Source organism: Alosa alosa, chromosome 16 (genome assembly GCF_017589495.1).
Source record: "Alosa alosa isolate M-15738 ecotype Scorff River chromosome 16, AALO_Geno_1.1, whole genome shotgun sequence".
NCBI classification, from domain to species: Eukaryota; Metazoa; Chordata; class Actinopteri; order Clupeiformes; family Clupeidae; genus Alosa; species Alosa alosa.
Window position 1 is genome coordinate 21,821,836 of NC_063204.1, and position 14,858 is coordinate 21,836,693.

General features: G+C 45.7%; 1 protein-coding gene across 1 annotated transcript in view; it reads right to left on the reverse strand.

Moving 5' to 3' along the window:
* Positions 1-14,858, reverse strand: part of LOC125309144 (calcium/calmodulin-dependent 3',5'-cyclic nucleotide phosphodiesterase 1C-like) — a 59,972-nt gene that overhangs the window by 38,957 nt on the left and 6,157 nt on the right. The window lies entirely within an intron of this gene.

The window sequence follows — 14,858 nt, forward strand, 5'->3', positions numbered from 1 at the left end:
GGAGAGTGAAGTGTGTGACTGAAAGAGTGAGAGACAATTTGACAGAATAAGGGCGAGAGGGCGAGAGAGAGAGAGAGAGAGAGAGAGAGAGAGAGAGAGAGAGAGAGAGAGAGAGGAAAAGAGGGTAGGTCACAGGGACAAAATGAGATGGGGGGATGAATGGGGGCCAGAGAAATGAAGAGAGGTAGAAATGAAAAGAAACATAAAATATTTAGCCGTCTATTTTAAGGTGCAACACTTGTGTGATGCTGCGTGAATTTAGATCGAATACTCTAAACTGACGTGGGCTCAATGGCGTCCGTATTTTCCACAGAGACCTCGCTCACCCTCTCTCATACATGTAAACAGATTGCCCTTTCTCCAAAGCAGCATGACGAGACATCTTTCTCTCTCTTTTCTCTTTCTTTCATCTCACCCTCATCCCTCCCTCCTCTTCTCTCTCTCTCTCTCTCCCCTATCGGGTTTTTATAATGAAGGTCATAAGAGCCGCTATACTGCAAGTCACAGCTGGCTGAGTCTTCTTCTCTTTCTCTCACTTCCCCCCACCCCCTCTCCACACTGGGCACTGACACAAACAGCGAGAAGCTGCAACAGGCACACACACACACACACACACACACACACTGTACAACCCCCCCGCCCCCCTCCCCATGCATGTATACGCAAACACACATATACTCTCTGACTGATATTCATATTCATTCAAGACAATCATGTCTTGTACAAATCCATTTCACAGAACATAATAGTGCTTATGTAGGTAAGTGCTCAACGCCAGTCCATCCGGTGCTGTCAATCCAACCCATTATCACCATGCATCAGGAGGGGCTTGCCCAATGACTTATGTCCTTTTTCAGAAAAACTTCTCCTGTCGTGACTGATCGCTGCTGCCGATCAAGGAGCCAGTGGAGACATACACTCCTTGGAATATCTCAAACGATCAAGGTCACAGAGATGCACTGTTTGGGTGGGCTCACTGTTTGAATTGACTTCTGGTGTGTGTGTGTGTGTGTGTGTGTGTGTAGAGGGGAGCTGTTTATATTTAGAGGTAGTTGGAGTGAGTCTGTGCAAACAGAATTCCATACTGCTGTGCCAACCATGCCACTTCAGGGCACCCATGGCAAATGTCTACCCCTAATAAACACACACACACACACACACACACACAGAGAAAGATAGAGAGGGAGAGAGAAAGAGAGAGATGAAGGTTATCACAGGATAAAAAAGGGCAAATTCATTCCCTCAAACATACCAATGTGGAGCCCCTGTTATTACCCCCGCATTACAGGCATTTTGCTCATTTGACACAAATGACATTCAACACGAGCTGATACTGGCCTACCCTAACGAGTGAGTGGCATGCCATTATAATCTCCCTCTCTTTCCATCTCGCCATCCCTCTCTCTCTGTCACACACACATACACTCTCTTTCTCCCGCTCTCTCTTTATCTATCTGTCATTCCCAATCATCAGCTGCCTCTAAAAAATTACCTCACCCTTCTCAGTCGCTCCATGTGACAAAATGAGCGATGAACTGCGGGTGCAAATGTGCATGTGTGTGTAGGCTTGCAGGTATGTATGTGCTGTATGTATGTATGTGTGTGGTGTGTGTGTGTGTGTGTGTATGCATTGTGTTAGAATGTCTGTGCATTACGTTTGAATGTGTGTGCATAACAATGTGTATGACTGTGTGTGTGTGTGTGTGTGTGTGTGTATAATATATTGGGGGGCTTCTTCATTCCTTGATGGATCAGGTTTCGAGGAGGATTAAAACTGGCAGGTCATTTTGCAGGCCCAAGGCATAGCTGAACTCTCTCTGTGTCTCTCACAGCCTCTCCCTGTCCTTCCCCTCGTCTGCCACTGGCCTCCCACGCTATCAATTGTCCCCAAAGGTGTCTGAGGAATCCTGAACTGGCAGTGAACATCTTAAGGTCAGCAGCAACAAACAAGAACATGTATGCACTGCCAATGAAAAAAATATATAAATCACAATGATGTAAGGTAAATATATTGATCTTCATATATTATATTCATAAATATATTGACATCTGATATCGGATCTGATGCCTGAAAATCACTATAACTAAAAAAGAAATGTATACATAAAATGTATAATCTTACATCTATGTATTTATGTATGTGTGTATAGACAGATATATAGATAGAGAAACTTTTATTCAACTTTTTATTCATCAATAGTCATCAGCTGCTTTATTAACCTCCTGATTTCTACATTGAGTCTGCAGCACACAGGCAAAAGGCCAGCACACACACTGCTAATGAGAAATCAATGAGGAGCTTTTGGGATTTGACGGCTCTCTGGCATGTGCACTGCTGGACTGGTAGGGGGTGTTGGAGGCGGTGGGTGTTGTTGTTGTCAGGGGGTGGGCCTTGTTTCCCGGTAACTGTGGCAACGGGAGCAGCTGCGTCGAGCGAGCAAAGCGAGTGAGAGGACAAGCAGTGGGCTCTGATCCTGAGCGTGGGTGAAAAGTTTAATGGGCATCGCAGGCCGACAATTAGGGAGCCGTCAGTGGAACGACGCAGAACTGAGTAGAACCGGCTGGCAACCACGGGCTGAAAGAGCCGCTTTCTGCTGAGCTGACCCACTCCCCTACACAATAACAACGTCTCCTCACAGAAAAGGGTTAAAAGACTCCTGGCATGTAAGTGTCTTGAGTCGTGTTCCATCATCTTTCCCTATTCTAATTCCCCTCTCTCTCTTTTCCCCTTCAAGCTCACTAGTCTCTCACTCCACTCTACCTCTCTCTCTCTCTGTGTTGTTCTCTGTCTTTCTCTTTCCTCTCTCGCTGCCTCGTTTGACCGTCTCTGGTGTCGTGCCTTGGCTCTCTGACGGGAGAGCCGCTGTGTGCCAGGTCCCCACCAGGCTCCTCCCCTGCGCCTTGTCCGTCCCCATCTGCGGCCAGGCGGAGGGGCCGGAGCTCCGGGGCCGAGCGCAAGACAAGCCCCCATGGAGGAGGCTGACAAAGAGAGCCGCAGCCACCACGGGTCACTGGTAATGGCGCCAGTCAAAAAGCAAGCACTTTAATGCGCAACGCAAAGCAATTATATGCGCTGTGATGTGATGGGCTTGTCATGATTAATGATACACACGGTTTCATTACTGATTTCAGCCTTTTTCAAAAACCATTTGGCCCCAGTGTAAACGTATGCAAATGGACATTTATGTTAAATGTTGCAAATACTAATCTAGTATAGTAGAATTGTAGTATGACTCCCTGGTGATGTCTGAAAGTGTCCACTGTAGAGTGATATCCGGCCAGTTGGGTGAGTGGCCGTTAAAGAATCTCAGACGCGTAATGAGGGACCATCGGATCAATCATGTGTGCAAATCTGCTCAGATTCTTAGCCCCTCGTTGAGGCGTGGGGTGAAAGTGAAATAAGCCAGCCTGCTAAGAGTGAGGCTGCCCATGCCATTTATTTATGTATGTGCTGTTTGTATTTAGCTATAGTGCATCTGCTTGAGCATCTATTATTGTTCAATATTTTCCCACCACAGGCATTCGGTTCCCATGCTCCCACACACATAGTAAGAGAAATGTTATTTGGGACATTTATCGTACTGGCTGCTTTCGCTTGTTGCCCGGCCCATAGATCGATGCACAGTCATTAGATTTGCAAGCCCTGAGGTTATGCCGTATTTTTTCTTGTGTCTGTAGGCGACCGTATGGTTTTATTATTCAGACTTATTTGTTGTTTTTTTCAAAGCTTGCCCCCCTACACTGACAAAACACAAACATCAAACCGAGCAGCATCAAACAGTTTTAAAGGCTGTTATGCTTGTATCATATCCACTTTTCGAGATGCAAAATGTCCAATATTTCTGCTGCTGCAATTATTTCCACCTCCTCTTCCATTTATTCCAAACAACAACAAAAAAGGCAGTGCACACTAGCAGGGAACAGATTTGCCAACCAATTTGAGGTACTCAAAGAGAGCTCCAGGATAGATTCATTCATTATTCCCTTTCTCCCCCACCCCCCACACACACACACACACACACACACACACACACACACACACACACACACACAAACTCGTCAGACACTGACTTCAAAACTGCTGTGCTCAGTGCTCTCCCTGGCTCAAGGTGGCAGTCTGTCAATGAGAAGGTATGAAGGTATGTGTGTGTGTGTGTGTGTGTGTGTGTGTGTGTGTGTGTGTGTGTGTGTGTGTGTGTGTGTGTTGTGTGTGTGCAAATTTGACCAATATTCAAAGCTATGCTTTTGTGCCTATAAAGGAGAGAGTGGGTATTTAAAGAGGTGGAAAGCAGGACAGACACACACACACACACACACACATACACATACACACACACACACACACACACACACACACACACACACACACACACACACACACACACAGTCCAAATGCAAGCAAAACTGCACCAGATTGAACATGATGTGCATACATTATTAGTGCACTTATAACAATCACACATGGCTGAGCAGCAGGTTGGGGGGAAGAATTTATTCACTAATGCTCCGCAGCATGACTTTTCCAGCCTAGACGGCTAAGTTCAAAGCATTTGCAGAGGATAAACAACCCTTTGTATCGCCATAATATTCACAGTTTTCCTCCCGCAGGACAGTGTGGAAAAAGGACATTGTGGTGAGGGGCTGTAGAAAGAAGTGTGTGTGTATGTGTGTGGGGGGGTGGGGGTCGTAGAAAATGATGAATGCATCACATGCCACACGCTTGGTGTCGGCCATTAATACAATAACTCTAGGTCTAGGACCTTTTCTAGGTCATTTGTTTTGTAGGCAGGGATTGCAGATTCAACGGGTGAGTAGAGCGGAGGTGTAGACAGAGAGAGAAAAAGAAAGAAAGAGAGAGAGAGAGAGGGTAGAGAGATTGAGAGAGAGAGGGATGGAGTCCACCAGGCCTTGAATACCTGGATCAAGAGTCTCTGTGGATGATGTGAGTACAGTAAATCCTTATTATGTTGGTGTGGTGTTGGCGACCTGTAAATCAGAGGGTGTATTGGCCACTGTGTAGTGCCCAGGCCCTGGTCATTACACCCATGAATGACAGGTTGGCTCTGGGACAGGGGGCTTCTGCAGAGGCTAGATAAAGCCATAATTGTTAGGCCTCCATGACAGACACTGGAGGGGTTCCTGGGGACTGTAACTCAACCTTGTCCTCTCCAGCCCTGCTGGTCAAACTGAAACAAATGAACAGAGAGAGAGAGAGAGAGAGAGAGAGAGAGAAAGAGAGAGTCTTCAGAAATGCAAGGGCACTGACCGGAATAGCTGGCCTGTGTATTGTCGGAGCCACGTGCGCACCATACGCGCCCAACATATGGCATTTACTGCCCTGCTTTTCTATCACCTTTCCACCTTAATGCCAACGCTGGCCAAATCTGATGCAGTACAACAAGCTACATGAATAACACACACACACACAGGCACACAAATATACAGAAACACACACACACACACACACACACACACACACACACACACACACACACAGGCACGCACATACACACACTGCATTTCCAAACGATCTGATAAACTTCTAGGCTCTGAAATTGCATTTGGAATGCCAAGGTCCAGTGGCCATGTAGTGATATCATGAAGTGATGTCATCAAGACAGGATGCAAAAGTGGATGGGGCGATCAGATAAAGCGTTTAGCGGTGAATATGTGTGGCATCTTTTGAAAGCCAAACCCCCCGCCCCCTGGGGGCAGACGGGCCCATTAATCACGGGAGGGGGAGCATTAACCTGCCACGAGATGTGAAATCAAATCAGTAAAAAGCTGCAAATCAACCTGTCTGCCGGTGCATTCCACCGAGCGGAATATGGAAGGTCGTAACTCAAAACAACACAGTGAGCCAAACACTCGGGTCAGCCTCTTATGCCGCCACTCACCAATGCCCCCATCACTTTTGATGAACGAATAATAATGATTATGGCCAGCCACACATTCCAGGAGAGACAATCGAGACCATTTCTTTCAGGTGTATAATTTACAACTGCATGTGTGTGGGGATGCATTGTGTATGTGCGTGTGTGTGTGTGTGTGTGTGTGTGTGTGTGTGTGTGTTTGTTTGTGTGTGTTGGTGATGGTTGCAGAGGGGGAGCTGAAGTGATCTCATAAACAAAGACCTCCTGATTGTCTCCCATGGCTGACACTCTTGATTTGTCGTATTGTGCTCGATCAGTCAACTGTAGCCAAATCCATCACAGCTGTGCTAAACTGAAGCCACTGCTGCCGTGTGACTTACGACTGGGGGAGTCACTCTCTCTCTCTCTCTCTCTCTCTCCCCAATGGAAGCCAGTTTACATTTCAAAGCATTCCAGAAGAATAATATTTGGAGTCATGCAAAGGTTAAGTCTGTATTTCCTAAAGACATCTGCATTCGGAATGGGGCATCTATGTGTCAGGCTGTCCATCACCCATGTCAGAATAATGACCAGGAGCCAAAGACAGGAAACAGGAGAGAGAAAGAAAGAGTGAGGGAGGAAGTGGACGGTATTCAAGAGAGAAAGAGGGAAGGAAGAGAGGAGAGAGTTCAAGAGGAGAGAAGCACCACTGAGAATGCAAATGCTCTCATTATCTCTACAAAAATAACACAATACTGACGTATTTAGCATTTGAACGGCACCGCTGTGACATTCTCACTGGCAAATTACGCTTCAGAAATTACCTCAACGCTTTGCTGCTAGCTGTGCCACACGTCAAGCTTAGCCGACAGCTTGATGAAAAAGAACAGGCCAACAAAAACCTCCATCACAAGATTTTTGGGAGCAATCCGGCCTGAAAAAGCCCAGCTGCTTGACAGCGACAATCAATCAGTCTCAGGTCCTAACCGACGCAAACAACAATAAAGTTTTAGGTTTAATCAGGGAGGTCCTTTTTTACAAGCACTGGCTGGCAGCCCTGATGGGAAGTAAGGGGCGGTCACTTATTGACTCGGGCAGCGTGATGTCTCAAGGCTTCAGACTTTCCATTACCGTATGGTGGGGTGAGCCCTGCCCTTGCTGGACACCACCTTCCTCTCTGGGCACCCTGAGTCTTGGCCATTCATCAATCCAATCTCAGAAGGCACAAGGAAAACAAGACAGATATCTATTTTTCTTTTACTGAAGGTAATCTGCATTAAATTAGGCAAATGGCAATACTTTATGGTTGATAACAATGAAAATGTTTTCTACACCAAACCACTGATGGCAATCACAGTTTGGTGTCCTCACTACTATTCTATGGTCTCTCTCGTTTATCTTGGTGAATGACTGGGTGATGTCTCTTAGCAAACCCAATGACAAACTCAGGAGCCTCTACAATGAGCTGATGAAATTGTCACCTGAAGTTCACACCGATTCAAAATCCATTTACTTCCTTCAGTTAGAGTCAGGCTTTTATTAGTAGTTTGCAGAAAATCGCAAGTCACTGCTATTTTCATTTTTTTGCAAGGTTCCCTGTGCTTGAGTTGCATTTCTCATTAAAAATGCAATGCCAGCTTCACTTTACTGGAAAGTTGTTCAAAATGTCTTACAGGTTGAAGATCAAACTTTTGGATTTAGAGAAGTTGCAAATTCAGACTAGCAGTGAATAGGTGGAGGTGGAATGACATTGCAAACATGCTCTCTGAGATAAAAATTCAAACTCATTTCCATCACATCACATCACGACACACACACACACACACATACACACAGAGACCCATACACGCACACACACACATATACACACACACAGAGACCCATACACGCACACACACGCCATACACACACACACACACACACACACACTGACACACACATACACACAGAGACCCATACACGCACACACACGCCATACACACACACACAGAGACCCATACACGCACACACACACACACACACACACACACACACACACACACACAGACCCATACACGCACACACAGATAGATACACATACACATACACACACACACACACACGCTTGCAATTGACACACTGTCAGTCCTGAATAGATAAACATTTTGCACATTTTAAACCTGAACAGGTGTGCAGTCAAATAAAATTTGAGGTTCATTATTCCTCCGCATTCCCTCTAGCCTCAAACAGTCCTAAAACAAAGTGAATCGTGTTCCAAACTGTGGTAAGTGCCTGCAATAACCATAACTGCTGGATTGCCTCACAGGCATCTCACCATGACTGAAGAGATGCTACCTTCAGCTTACATATGAACTTAGATCAACTTAGATTATCACTTTTCAGCCCATTTCGGTCTTATGGTCTTGCCGGTCTGCACTGCATAACTCATTGTTCAGGGCACCCATTTCATGTCTGCTGCAAAAGAGTCCTGTTGGCCTGTCCACTAGAACCCCCTCAGTCTGCATCCACTTGAAATCTTTTCCCCTTGGTGGCTTGACATCAAGTTCATGTCCACAATACTGGCCTACAAAGCAGCCCCAGGAACTACTTGAACTCCCTTATCCAAGGTCAAACCTTGTTAATGAACAGAGTTGTCTGGCTTGGTGTTGCCATCATCATAGTGTGTTTTTCAGTCTAGACTCCTTGCTTCTGTGGCACCTCAATTGGGACACTTGTCTGTGCTTTGAATGTGATTCTCCTGGATCAGCTACTTGACCATGTTGTATTTGTTTGTAAATGAGTCACTTTGGATGAAAATGTGCAGATACACAAATAATAAAAGAGTAGAAAGTAAAAAGAGTATAAATTCAGGAACTGTTAATGAGCACAGCATGTTGTGGTCCTGATATGACTGTGTATCATACAGATATTTAATGAGCACAGCATGTTGTGGTCCTGATATGACTGTGTATCATACAGATATTTAATGAGCACAGCATGTTGTGGTCCTGATATGACTGTGTGTATCATACAGATATTCAGGCTCAGATGGGGGCAGATTAATGTTTTGTGAAACATTTGCAAAGAAATCTGAGACTGAGAGAGAAGGAAGAAAAGGTATTTGAGAGAGAGGGAGGGAGGGAGGGAGGGAGAAATAGTCGTGAGAAGCAATCATGGGGTAAATATGTCCATTTCTGACTCGGGTAATTATCTTTGCTTAATTATCAGGTGCAAGCGCGGTGATTCACAGCCTGTGAAAGTGATCAATTAACGAGCTGAAATCAGATTGCACCGAGGCAAGATGAGACAGGACCTTCACTGAGCTAAACACACCCCGGCAACGCTGCTTAGGATGCAGCACAGCACAACACACACACAGCGCTGTGGCAAAATGCTACCAATCATGTGAGACAAGTCACAGACCATGTCATTCAGTTATATCAACATCAAGGTATGAAATATGCTTATGAATTCTTAGGAAAAAGGCTTGGCTGCCGCACATAATCGACTTTAATCTGTTTTAAATTAATTAGGGATATTTCTGGGTCGATCTCGAAAATGAGCTTTTCACTCCCAGACACACATTAATTCCCAAATTCTCTCGTGTGTCACCAAGTGACGCCAAACCTCCCTATGCAAAAAAAAAAAAAAAAGGATGACTTGAAACACTCATTAAACTCCCGCGACCCGAATGACACCTCATAATTTAATGACACAAACAAAGCAAGCAAAAACAACAACGACAATGACAACGACAACAACAACAACAACAACAACAACAACAACAACAACAACAACAACACGTTTGAAGATAAAACAAACGAGTGTGGCAAGGATTTCAACACAACAACAAAAAAACAAACCCCATCTGGAGGGCATGCTGTTGCGTGGCAGAGTAGCATGGCACGGTGCGGGCGCTGTGTGGCGTCGCCATGTGTGGAAAACAGATTGAGCCGGGCAACGGGGGATACGGGAGGCCGGAACGACTGAGGAGTTAAGCTGCCTCCGACCGGGCCGGCCTTTTTAATTAGATCAGCAGAAAGGCCACACCGAGACTGGTCCCTACACACTCGCTCACACACGCTCACAGACTCGTCAGCAGCTCAGAGACGTAAGCAGGGGTCAAAGTGTGTGTGTGTGTGTGTGTGTGTGTGTGTGTGTGTGTGTGTGTGTGTGTGTGGTTTACAGAAATGGAGAAAGAGTTGCGCTCCCCATGTCATTTTGTAAATGTTCGTAAAGCCCTACAGGATCACTGGTTTGTGTGTAAATGTGTGTGTGTGTCTATTTGTGTTTCTCTCTCTCTGCGCTCCTCAGATCATTAAATTTAGTAAATGTTTGTCGAGCCCTACAGGATCACTGGGGGCATCCAATTAGGTCCAGCTCAGCTGAGCTTGAATCTTTATGGAATACTAAACCACTGCCTTAAAACAAACAAATAAAAAAACGAAAACAAGAAACAATTTAGCCTCATTCACATCAAGCAAAAGACTCACTACGCATTTTCAATCCCCAGGGTACCAGACAAAATTGATCAATATGGACATTACAGATGATATGCTTAATTGCTCTCTGCCACATCTATAAAATGTCCACTCAGGCATGAGGGTGGGCTGCTGAAATTGAACCTGTCCCAACTGTGGTCAAAAGTGGCCCTTCACACAGTGTGAAAAGACTCTGGGCTTGTTTCTCAGCCTTGGTCCAGGGGACTTCCTCCTCTTTCTTTGTCCTTGAGAGCACCACGCTTGGATTAACTCCAGCTTCTCACACTGCAGAACTAACCTTTTTCACACTCTGCTGTCGTCCTCTCCTTTCTCCCACCCCCAACCCCCCAACCCCCCTCGCAGATTTACACTCAGTCCGGTCAGCTGGTCAGGCCGCCGGTCACTGCCCACAAGGCAGAGGCAGCGAGCTGCTAAGTGATGTCCGTCGTCAGCCACACAAGCAGCGTCCCCTCAGGAGGAGACACCAGGCTGACACCAATTTGCCGGTGAGCGGTTACCAGATTTGGAGAAGTAACTGTCCTGTCGATGTACTTTCCAATCAGAGAGACCCAAGAGAGAGAGAGAGAGAGAGAGAGAGAGTGTGTGTGAGTGAAAGAGAGGGAGGATTGGGGGGGCAGGGGGGTTACTCAATCATTTAAAACATCCAAATGTTATAAACTGGGAACAGGGCTAGGCATTTGACTGATCAGAGGGGCCAGCCGGCCTGTGAGTGGTGGAGAGCGCGATACAGGTCTTGTTAGCAGATGGGCCAGGAGTAATTGGACGTGCAACCCGATCAATGACTGAGTCGTTGAGGTGAAAACTGAGTAGAGACCTGAATGATCAAACAAATATAATCACACACACAGACAGAAAAAAGTTTCATGACACCACAGCAAAAGCACAGACAGACAGACAGACAGACAGACAGACAGACGGACAGACAGAGAGAAGGATATTTCTGCTAACAAACACAACCGACTCGGCATCCCCAGAAGAACATATTAGCAGAGTGGACATCTGAGGAGTGTGCCTTTTGAAGGGTTTAGCAATCTCTCTGAAGGCACTCATTGAATTCAGCTTGATCCAGTCGATGCAAGAAACACACGGCCTTCAGGAGGCACGAGGCTCCTGCTGTGGGTTTGCCTGTACTCTTTCATGTATTCTCTCTGTCTGTCCATCCATCAATCTTCATCATTTAAAAAAAATATATCATGAAATGTGAAGAAAAAACATGTGAAACAAAAAATAAATAAAATTAACAAGTTTCACAGAACAAGTTGTCAGTTGGAGGTAGAGACAAAGTCAACGTAAATGAGGGTGAATGAATAAAACATCCAGAAACTTCCAGCGTGAACCAAACCCCACATTGGCGCCTCAGAGGGTATCATTAAAACATGCTTTTCTACAACCCGTCTTCAAATAAAGATAAAAATGAAATCAGGGATTTGTTAAATATCACACGCCTGCCTCCATATGCAATGTTCTGCAGCCAAACGATACGAGTGATTAATTAACAGTTCTGGAGCCTGTTCCAATGATTACAGACGTTTCCTCAAGGCGATGATGGGGGTTGGGGGGGATTCAACTTGATAATTTACCCTCTCCAAAAAGGCAAAAACAAATGAAAAATGTGCAAACTTAATGGAGGAGACATAATTGAAATTCTACCAGGGCCGGGTAGGAAATCTGATTATTGAGTCTGCTGAGAAAACTGCACCAGTACACCCTGCGTGTTTGCGCCAGATGCTGCTCATCCATCTGTAATGCGAGCCCTCCACAACGACCAGGGTTTGAAAGGAAACAGGGCAAACGTCTGGTTCTAAAGGAGGATCACGACCTGTGTAGTTTACTCTGCTGTAAATAAAAAACAATGTGTGCACACACACATACTCACGCATACACCACACGCACACACATAAATACCCTGGTCTGACAGTGAGTGCATCAAACAAGGAGTCATGCTCAAGAAAAGGTACACACATGTACACACGCACACGCATACACACTAGCTTCGGGCGTCAGTGACTGTCACTGCTGGTGATAATTGCAGCTAATGTAACACCGCCTCATAGGCACTGATGTGCATCTTTAATTAGCTGCCTACCAGACAGTGGCAGTCAGCCTGTACCTGTGCTTGCTCTTTGTCTCATTGCTCACTCATGGCTTCCTCCCTCTCTCTTATTCTCTCTCTCCCTCCCTCTCTCCCTTCTTCCCTCTCTTCCTCCCTACACCACCGACTCTCATTTCTCATTCATGTCAACAGTACTTTTCTCAGCTCAATCAATGGTGGACACAGCAGGCCCTCCATGGGGTCACCCTGACTCAGGGAAGATGCTGCACATGTGGAGCCACACAAAGCACAAAACTGAGTTGTGTGTAGTTCTTGGATGTACAGTATGCTACTGTAATATACACACTGTATGTATATGAACATATCTACAGGTACACATGGTGGAAATGGATGTAGGAATGACTGATATTCTAACAATTTGCAATAGTCTTGTGAAAGTGATATTAAAAGTAATGGTGCACACTCACAGAGAGCTGTGCAAAAGGAAATGGTGCTATTGGACTGCATGTGTGTGGTTTGTAGAAAGCAAGCCAACACTATTAGCCTTGGTTCCTATCATGACTCAGTAACACAATTTCAAGCATTCATCTCCAGACATGTGCCCTCCTCCTCCAAAAGTGCAGTCTCATCTGGCCCTGTGAGTGCAGGTCCAGAGTAAATAGTTTTTCGCCCGACTCCTGCTGCTTCCCAATGGTGTCTCATACATCAGCTGCTTCGGCTGTCTCGCTGGGATTGCTCATTTGTCTGCGTGATGGGTGGAGTGAGTGAGAGAGTGAGGCGGTCGGGAGGAGGGCGGTGCAGGGCTCCCGTGTCATGGCTCTCGTTCTCTGTCTGGCTGGCCTGACAATGTCAAGGCTATGGGGTGGGGTGGGGTTGGGTGGAGAGGCATGGTGGAGTGTTTGACCCTCGGGCTCTGGAGTTGTTTCACGTGTCTCGCTGAGTCAATCTGCACAGCTGAGACCTCTACCGTATCGAAGAGGCTAAATGAAACACACACACACACACACACACACACACAATCTTTGTCTGTTTTAAGTACATATACATGCTGTCCTCCACCATGTGTCTTTCTCTCAACCACACACACACACTCACTCATGCCCAGCATCCCTTGTCCTCATTCTTGTCAACAATCCATCAAATACTGTCAAACAGTCGCGAGCGTGCGCACACACACACACACACACACACACACACACACACACACACACACACACACACACACACACACACACACACACAGTGCCTACAGAAGACCAGAGGCTGTTTATGTCTCAGTGTCAGTGTTCTGTCTGCTGTGAGAACTGCCTTGTGGACAACACACACACACACACACACACACACACACACACTTCCTCTGCCCGTGTCTGCACAGCATCAAGACGTCCTTTTTCTCCTTCTCTCGTGCCTTTTTTTACAGGCCTGTCATGACTGATGTATGACTTTGCATGCATGTACATATCTCTGTGTATCTGCAGTGTGTATTATGCAAGGGTGTTTTCGCTGTCTTTGCAAGCTGTGTCCGGGAGGAAGTACGGTATACCTGTATGCATCTGTGATGCTTTTTTTGTCTTTCGCTTTGGCTTGACAAGAACAACATAAATGTTGTGTTTGTGACAGCTTGTGTTTGTGTGTGTTATATCAATGGGACATCAGAATGTATGCATACAGTATATCTGTATGTACTTGCATAGCAGTATGTGTGTATGTGTGTGAGTCTGTGCTTGTGTGTGTGTGTGTGTTTATCTGTATGTTTGTATGTCAGTGTGTTTGTATGTGTGTGTGTGTGTGGTGTGTGTGTGTGTGTGTGTGTGCGTGTACAGTATGTGTGTGTGTGTGTGTGTGTGTGTGTGTGTGTGTGTGTGTGTGTGTGTGTGTGTGTGTGTGTGTGCCTGTGTGAGAGAGAGCGCACACATGTTATTTTCTCTCATGGCATAGCTGCCGAGTGCCGGAGATGCTACACAGTTGACAGGGTTAAGCCAAGGTCAGGTGTGGCTTAGGCATCACATCAGACTGGCGTCTCATCCCACCTATTCCCATTAACCCTCAGGGTTTCCATCAAACCATCCTCCAAACACACACAAACACACACACACACACACACACACACACACACACACACACACACACACACACACACACACGACACGCACATGCACACAATCTTTTTTTCCTCACACATACAATCTTTCTTTTGTTCTTTCCTTCTCAACACAGACTGACTGGACAATGGAGATAATGGATGGAAAATATTCCTATGTAAAAATAAAAGTTGCACACAATTTTCCAACTATGGCAGGAACATAACTCAACACTGATTCCAAGATTTCAGCACTGTCCATTTATTTTAAATGGAGGGAATTCAGAATTAGATGCTTTTCCCCATAACAATCATACATAGTGGCTTTGCTTTGCACATACTATGTGTGATGAAGGTTAGTCTGATCACCAACAAACATTGGCTGAGGTGGG